Here is a 9,365-nt window from a genome sequence, read left to right as displayed (position 1 = left end):
GCAGGAGGCCCTAGACCATTTCAATCCATCAATCAATCAGAATAGAGCTGGAAGGGACCTTGGAGGTCTTCTAGTCCAACCCCCTGCTCAAGCAGAAGGTCTTAGACCATTTCAATCCATCAATGAATCAGAATAGAGCTGGAAGGGACCTTGGAGGTCTTCTAGTCCAACCCCCTGCTCAAGCAGAAGGTCTTAGACCATTTCAATCCATCAATGAATCAGAATAGAGCTGGAAGGGACCTTGGAGGTCTTCTAGTCCAACCCCCTGCTCAAGCTGGAGACTGTATACCATTTTAGACAAGGGGCTGTTGTCTAGTCTTAAAAAGTGCTCCAGTGATGAAGCAACCACAACTTCTGGTGGCAAGTCATTCCACTGGTTAATTTTCTCACGGTTAGGAAGTTTCTCCTTAGTTCCAAGTTGCTTCTCTCCTGGATTAGCTTCCATCCGTTGCTTCTTGTCCTGCCTTCAGGTGCTTCGGAGAATAGGTGGACCTCCTCGTTCTTTGGGGCAGCCCCTCCAATACTGGAATGAGGCCACCATGTCCCCCCTCCCCTTTAGTCCTCCGTTCCTTTAGACTGGCCAAGCTCAAATCCTGCAACCGTTCTTTGTACGTTTTAGTCTCCAGGCCTTTAACCATCTTAGTAGCTCTTCTCTGATCTTTTCGATCTTTCTCTGAATGGATGGTTTAATTTGATTTAATTTGATTTGATTTAACTTTATTTGTATGCCGCCCTTTTCCCTGGGGGGACTCAGGGCGGCTCACAATTCAGGGGGAGGGAAGGACAAAACAAGTTATACACATGAAGACAATACATCGTTAAAAAAGCACAACAGTCATACTATTCGGGTGGGGTTGAAGTCTTTAGCCCCAGGCCTGTCGGGACAGCCAGGTTTTAAGGGCTACGCGGAAGGTCTGGAGGGTGGTGAGGGTACGAATCTCCACGGGGAGTTCGTTCCATAGGGTCGGAGCAGCCACAGAGAAGGCTCTCCTCCGGGTAGTTGCCAGTCGACATTGACCGGCTGATGGAATTCGGAGGAGGCCTAATCTATGGGATCTTATTGGCCTAGTGGAGGTAATTGGCAGTAGGCGGTCTCTCAAGTACCCAGATCCAATACCATGAAGGGCTTTGTAGGTGACAACTAGCACCTTGAAGCGTACCCGGAGATCAACAGGCAGCCAGTGCAGCTCGCGGAGGATAGGTGTTACGTGGGTGCAATCTTAATAATTGTATTTTTATTTTTAAATTTTTTAAAATGTTTTTATCTGCCTGCAAGCCGCCCAGAGTCCCATGAGAGTGGGTGGCATACACATTTTATTAAACTGAAACACTGAAACTTCCCCCCCCCCCCAAAGTCTCAACATCTTTTTTCGTAACCTGGGGATCCAAAACGGGACTCAGCATTCTTCCAGGAGTGGCCCTGCTGAGGGTTTCGTGATCTCTTCGAATCTGACATTCGATCTCTCAATCGAAGGGGGTGCTTAGGGTGAGTTTCAACAGAAAGCACTCCCTTCGTCGGAGCAGTTTTCTTTGTGACTCAGCTACTCGTTGGTTGCTTCCAAAGCGGCCTCGTGTTTTGCTATCGGATGGTGTAGAGAAACCTCCACGGTGCAACTTTTCAAAACAGAGAGTTACACCTAAGCGAGGGAAACCTAACTCCCCGGCTGCAGAAATGTCAGATAAGGATAAGATAAGGATCAAAGGCGTGTAGCACTCGCCTTCGTCATCCTTGGGTGATTAGAGAAGCCTTCCCAGGCTCCGCCCTACGAAGATTAGCACCACATTCATATGATTTGGCTAGTTCTTAACCCTAAGTCAGTGTTTCTCAACCTTGGCAACTTGAAGATGTCCGAATTTCAACCCCCAGAATTCCCCAGCCTGGCTGGGGAATTCTGGGAGTTGAAGTCCGGACATCTTCAAGTTGCCAAGGTTGAGAAACACTGTCCTAAGTATTAAGAGTTGCCTGCTGTTTTGGCAGTGTCTTTTAACAACACGTGCTTGTGTTCCAGATATAAGATATAATTTATATACAGATATAAACAGAACTAATTCTCTTCTTTTAGTCTATTTGGCTGAGCATGGGGCTATATTTTTTCTCCAATTCGGGGAGAATAGAGCTGGAAGGGACCTTGGAGGTCTTCTAGTCCAATCCCTTACTCAAGCAGGAGACCCTAGACCATTTCAATCCATCCATTCATCCATCTATCCATCCATCCATCAATCAATCAGAATAGAGCTGGAAGGGACTTTGGAGGTCTTCTAGTCCACCCCCCTGCTCAAGCAGGAGACCCTAGACCATTTCAATCTATCCATCCATCCATCCATCCATCAATCAATCAATCAGAATTGAGCTGGAAGGGACCTTGGAGGTCTCCTAGTCCAGCCCCCTGCTCTAACAGGACACCATAGACCATTTCAATCAATCAATCAATCAATCAGAATTGAGCTGGAAGGGACCTTGAAGGTCTTCTAGTCCAGCCCCCTGCTCAAGTAGGAGACCCTAGGCCATTTCAATCCATCCATTCATCTATTCATCCATCCATCCATCCATCCATCCATCCATCCATCAATCAGAATTGAGCTGGAAGTCCAGCCCCCTGCTCTAACAGGACACCATAGACCATTTCAATCAATCAATCAATCAATCAATCAATCAATCAGAGTAGAGCTGGAAGGGACCTTGGAGGTCTTCTAGTCCAGCCCCCTGCTCTAACAGGACACCATAGACCATTTCAATCAATCAATCAATCAATCAATCAGAGTAGAGCTGGAAGGGACCTTGGAGGTCTTCTAGTCCAACCCCCTGCTCTAACAGGATGCCATAGACCATTTCAATCAATCAATCAATCAATCAGAATAGAGCTGGAAGGGACCTTGAAGGTCTTCTAGTCCAGCCCCCTGTTCAAGCAGGAGGCCCTAGACCATTTCAATCCATCCATTCATCTATCCATCCATCTATCAATCAGAATAGAGCTGGAAGGGACCTTGGAGGTCTTCTAGTCCAACCCCCTGCTCTAACAGGACACCATAGACCATTTCAATCAATCAGAATGGAGCTGGAAGGGACCTTGGAGATCAAGCAGGAGACCTTGGACCATTTCAGACAGGCAGATGTCCAGTCTTTTCCTAAAACCCTCCAGTGATGGAGCACCCACAACTTCCGGTGGCAAGCTGTTCCACTGGTGAATTGTCCTCACTGTCAGGAAATTCCTCCTTAGTTCCAGGTTCCTTCTCTCCTTGATGAGTTTCCATCTGTTCCTTCTTCTCCTGCCTTCTGGTGCTTTGGAAAATAGGGCGACCCCCTCCTCTTCTTTGGGGCAGCCCCTCAAATATTGGAAGGTTGCTTTCATGTCACCCCCTTAGTCCTTCTTTTCCGTAGAGTGGCCAAACCCAATTCCGGCAACCGTTCTTCCTATGTTTTGGTCTCCCGGCCTCCTTTCATCATTTTACTTGCTTCTGCTCTGCACTGTTCCCAAAGTCTCAACATCTTTCTTGTAAAGTGGTGGCCAAAACTGGTTGCCATATTCCAGGTGTGGCTTTACTAAGGCTTTACAAAGCCTTAGTACTAACCCTTCACCTGATTTTGATTCTATGCCTCTGTTTATACAACCCAGGATCCTATTGGCTTTTTTGGGGTTGCTGCCGCACATGGCTGGCTCAGGCTTAAATGATTGTCCACTAGGACTCCAAAGCCCATCTCACAGTTCAGGTTTTTGAGCCAGGTTTCCCCTAATCAGTCACTCACGCCCTCGTCACCTGAAGACTGGATTACTGTAATGCGCTCTACATGGGGCTGCCCCTGAAAAGTGTCCGGAGACTACAATTGGTCCAGAATGCAGCCGCGTGAGCGATACTGGGTGTATCTAGGTGCACCCATGTGACACCTATCCTCCGCGAGCTGCACTGGCTCCCCATTGGTCTCCGAGCACGATTCAAGGTGCTGGTTATCACCTTTAAAGCCTGCAGTGCTGCATTTAACCACTGCGCCACCTCGGTTCATGCCCTACATGGCCTAGGACCCGGGTACCTACGAGACCGTCTTCTGCCGCATACCTCCCTGAGGTAAGATCGCACAGGATGGGCCTTCTCCGGGTGCATCAGCGGGACAATGCCGGCTGGCGACGCCTCGGAGGAGGGCCTTCTCTGTTGCCGCTCCGGCCCTATGGAATGAGCTACCCCCAGAGATCCGGGCCCTGCCCACTCTCGTGGCCTTCCGAAAAGCTATTAAAACCTGGCTATTCTGGCAGGCCTGGGGCTGTTGACCTCTGGATTGAGGTCCAGCCCGGCTTAAACTGGGTGCATGTTGTGTCTCTTTTTTAAATTTGTCGTGTCTTATTTGTTTTTAATCTTTTTTAGTTTCTGTTTCTGTAAGCCGCCCGGAGTCCTCCAGGATTGGGCGGCCTATAAATTTAATAAAGGGAAAGGCAGAGGAAGAATGGGAGGGAATGTAAGAGTAGGAAAGAGGGGAGGAATGGGAAGAAGAGGGGAAGGGTAAAGGGGAGGAAGGGGAAGGAGAGAAGGGAAAGGAGAGGAGGAAGGAAGGAAGGAGAGAAGAAAGAGAAGAAAGGGGGGTAGGAAGGAGGGAGGGAAGGAAGGAGGGAAGGAAGAAGGAGAGAAGAAAGGAGGGAAGGAAGGAGGGAAGGAAGGAGAGAAGGAGAGAAGAAAGGAGGGAAGGAAGGAGGGAATGTAGGAGAGAAGGAAGGGGGAAGGAAGGAGAGAAGGAGAAAAGAAAGGAGGGAAGGAAGGAAGGAGGGAAGGAAGGAGGGAAGGAGAGAAGGAGGGAAGGGGAAGGAGGGAGGGAAGGAAGGAGGGAAGGAAGGGGAGTAGGAGAGAAGAAACGAGGGAAGGAAAGAGGGAGGGAGGGAAGAAGAAGTAAAAAAAGATAAAAATAATTTAAAATTTTTTTAATAAACAGTTAAACAATTAAACAGTTAATCTGCACTTGTATTTGGGGTTTTTTTTTTCTTGCCTAGGTGCCAAACCTTGTTTTTCTCCCTATTAAAATTGCATGTTGTTGGATAAGAGCCCATCGTTCAAGTCAGCCGACATAATTTTTGGATCTTGACAGATGCTTGCATAATTGCACCGGAGATGGTGTGAAGGAATCCAGAAAGCTCTCCTCTTCACTCAGGAGGGAAGCCCCAAATCTGACATGACCCCAGGGGGACACTGTTTACCTAAAACCAAGTTCTCAACCAGGAAAGATTTCGAGTTAGGTCCTTCCAGGTCTGTGGGAGAAGAGAGCTGCGCCTGGCTCCCTGTGTGTCGGCCGAAAGTTTCCCATGGAGGAAACTTTCTCAAAAGCAGAGCTGAAAGTTAAATCAAGTAGTTCTCAGCCTCAACAGTTGTCTGGCATTTCTCTGGGGACGACCAAAAGGGAAATAATTCCCGTAAGGTCCCGAATGAAAGGGTAGGGATGGGTTGAAATCAGCCATCAAGAATTGAGAGATTCGGGGATCTCAATCTCTGAAATGGGCCGGGGAGGGAATTCGCCACTGAAGAAAAAGAAATCTGATATTTGTGGCCATCGTGGTTAAAGAGAAAAATCCCAGAGATTTACGCGCTTACTTTAACAACCGGTTGACTGGTTGGGAGCAAGCGCGTATGCTCGCTTCACTCTCACACATGGCTTTCACACATGTACAGGCATTTTGCGCATGTGCTCCACTCAGTATTCAGCAGGTTCTGACCAGTTCTGGAGAACTGGTAGCGGAAATTTTGAGTAGTTCGGAGAACTGACAAATACCACCTCTGGCTGGCCCCGCCCCCATCTATTCTCTGCCTCCTGACTCCCAGCTAATTGGGAGGGAATGGTGATTTTACACTATCCTTTCCCTGGAGTGAGTCGGGAATGGGGATTTTACAGTATCCTTTCCCTGGAGTGGAGAGGGAATGGGGATTTTACAGTATCCTTCCCCTGGAGTTGGGAGGGAATGGTGATTTTGCAGTATCCTTCCCCTGGAGTGGAGAGGGAATGGGGATTTTACAGTATCCTTTCCCTGGAGTGAGGTGGGAATGGGGATTTTACAGTATCCTTTCCCTGGAGTGGGGAGGGAATGGGGATTTTACAGTATCCTTTCCCTGGAGTGAGGTGGGAATGGTGATTTTACAGTATCCTTTCCCTGGAGTGAGGTGGGAATGGGGATTTTGCAGTGTCCTTTCCCTGAAGTGAGGTGGGAATGGGGATTTTACAGTATCCTTTCCCTGAAGTGAGGTGGGAATGGGGATTTTACAGTATCCTTCCCTTGGAGTGGAAAGGAAATGGAGATTTTGCAGTATCCTTCCCCCCTACCATATCCACCAAGCCACGCCCACCAAGCCACGTCCACAGAACCAGTAGTAAAAAAATTTGAATCCTACCACATGCGTGCAGCATCAACAACAAGGCTAAGTAGGATAGCATAGCGCCTAGGCGGTGGGGAGGGCGCAGATCGCAACTACCAGTTCACCCAAACCAGTCCGAACCACCAGCAGTCGACCTCTGGCTGCCTGATGAATTAGAGCCTAAATTTACTTTACTTTGAAAGTTAATATATAAGCACGCCACGCAACAGAAGCTGATGCAATATTTCTATATTCCAAGAATTAGGACAGAATGATACCTCTACATGAATAAGCATGTTTAATAAACGCTTGAATAATCATATTTAGCGAGTCTAAAGTGACTTCCCCTCCTAACTACTGTCACTCTTCTCAAGAAATTAGCCTTGTCTGGAGAGGGGAGGAGCTGAAGTTGCGACGACACGATGTGCGATCTCAATGTTCTGAGATCGCAGTCGATACTTTTGTCTCTGGGTGGTCCAAACAGACCTAAACTGTTCCGCAGGGATGGTGAACAGGAAGAATACATTTTGCTCATCACAGGGACATTGCAAAGTCTCTGATTGATCCAAGAGAAGCTCTTCAAGCCGGTGACAAAAAATCCAGCCAAATGGCTGATGAAGTCGGGGCGGCTCCAAACGGAAGGATATAGAAAGAGAAAGTGTTTTCAGCTGGTGAGGAATTTTTACTGTTTTAAAAGTGGCTGCCTATAAAAAAAACCTTAAAATTAATTTAAATTGGAGAACAGAAGAAATAAGCGAAGAAATAAATTTGGACTGGTTTTGAACAGTGGGTTATCTTACTTTTTAAATGCTATTTTTACGGATGGAATTTATGCAAGTCTTTTAAAACGAACAGATTAAGTTTCCTTCTTCTATTTTTTTTCTTTGACTATTCTCTGTAATCTATGGACTAAAACTTTCCTCTTTCTGTATTGTGGGTGTTTTTCTAACTCATTTAAGAATCGGACCTTTTTTTAAAAACTTGAAGTACAAAAAGATACAAAAAGAAACAAAGAAATAGTAACATTGTACTAACACTGCTACTCGGAGGCTAGAGATTTGTGTATTGGAAATGAAATACTTTTTTCACTGATTATCCTGGCTTTGCACCTCAAGGACTCACAGCTTGTTTATAGAGAGTGATAAAAAGAAGAAGAAAAGCACAGAGATGTTCCTTTGAAGTAGATTTTTAACCAGAGAAAGGTGAAATGTTATTGTGATGCTTAATTCTGTTAAAAACTTCTAAGCTAGAGCAGCAGTGTTCTTCAGTTGGAAATCATGGTGCAATTTCAACACCAGAAAGAAGTTTTAAATCTGCAACTCTCAGAAATACAGAAATTATCAAATACAAGTGAGAGGATAGAGAAGAAGTTGGATTACTTAGTGCATCTAACAGTAAAATATGGTGGAGATGTTGAAGATGTTCATCAAATGGAAAAAGTGGCAGTTAAAATCCAAAAAATTAAAGAGGAAAATGAATATAAAGAAATTAAAATTGCTGATATCTATGGTGATTGGTTTGTTTCTGAAAACGGAGAGAGTGGAATACTGAAAGAGGAATTAAATGGAGGGGAAACCTACCCCAGATGGGAAGATACAGAAGAGGAAAAAATAAAAGAATTTATGGATTTAAAGAGAGAAATCTTATTAGCAATAGTTTTGATAACACTACCGATAATCAAAGATAAGCTGACTAAGGAAACAGAAGAAGGGCATTGAAATTACATGAGAGATTTTATAAGCAAAGAGTGGCTAAGAGGAGTCCATATAAAGCTGATTAAGGAGATGATTAGAGGACTGATGCCACAAATGTCAGAAGATATGACACTGTTTTATTACTGGAAAGATACAGGTTGGTAGATGGAAGAGTATAATTTAAAACTAGCTAAACATAGCAAAATTTAGTGATAATAGATATAGTTAAATAAATAATTGATAATGATAATAATGTATACAATGTGTATTATGATAAGTAATAAATGGATATGAATATTGAGTGGTACCCATGAAAAGAAGATTAGAAACCTTTTGGATTATATATAAAGGTTAATAATAATAATAATAATAATAATAATAATAATAGAATTAAGTTAGATTCAGTTAAGTCTTGATTACTAGTGGGGAAAATGATATGATGCAGGATATAGTCAAATAAATGAAGGATAATGATAATAACATATATATTTATTTATTTATCAGCACAAATATAATAACTAACATATATATATATGTGTGTGTGTGTGTGATGACAGTAACATAAATAAATATCTGAGTTAAAATACTTGAGTTAATATGAATTATGCTTGATGACTATGGAAGAGATGCACGAAAGCCTTTTGAAACCACTGATACACTTTTTACAGTATGTAAAAAAGGAAGATTTTATGTGTTGTGTTTGTTTTGAAAATAAAAAATAAAAAACTTTTAATAAAAAAAAAAAAAGAAATTAGCCTTGTTTGAATAAAACGAAACATATCCGCTGCAGTTGGAATAAAATCGACGGAGAAATGAGGGCACCTGGGTTGTCCCATCCCTTCCTTCCATGTGTCCATTTCCTTGCAATTTTCCACACCCCCTTTATTTATTTCAGGGAAATAAATGACTCCAGCACAGAGAACTGCTTAGACTGTTTTCTAAATTGTTGGAACATGTTAAACGTTGGAATTTCCTCTGCCTCATGTTTCCATGTTTCTTCTGGCTGTAAGATATTCTTTTGTGTTCAGGTGTGGCCTCAGAAGGATAATGTAGCACTTGGGGATGAAGATGCAGACCAGCAGACCAGCACTGGACGCCAGGATGGAGAAGACCTGCACAGCCACCATATATTTCCCTTTAGTGCTCAGGTAGGTGGGCAAAAAAGTCACCCAGACACTGCAGAAGACCAGCATGCTGAAGGTGATCAGCTTGGCTTCATTGAAGGCCCCGGGTAGATTTCTGGCCAGGAAAGCCACTGTAAAGCAGATGGCAGCCAGGAAGCCCATGTAGCTGAGGGTGATGTAGAACATGACAACGGCCCCTTCGTTGCATTGCAGGATGATCTCT

The sequence above is a fragment of the Thamnophis elegans genome, chromosome 15 (genome assembly GCF_009769535.1).
Source record: "Thamnophis elegans isolate rThaEle1 chromosome 15, rThaEle1.pri, whole genome shotgun sequence".
In the NCBI taxonomy this organism is placed as follows: domain Eukaryota; kingdom Metazoa; phylum Chordata; class Lepidosauria; order Squamata; family Colubridae; genus Thamnophis; species Thamnophis elegans.
The sequence above is the reverse complement of the archived record's forward strand: the minus strand, read 5'-3'. Positions refer to the sequence as shown.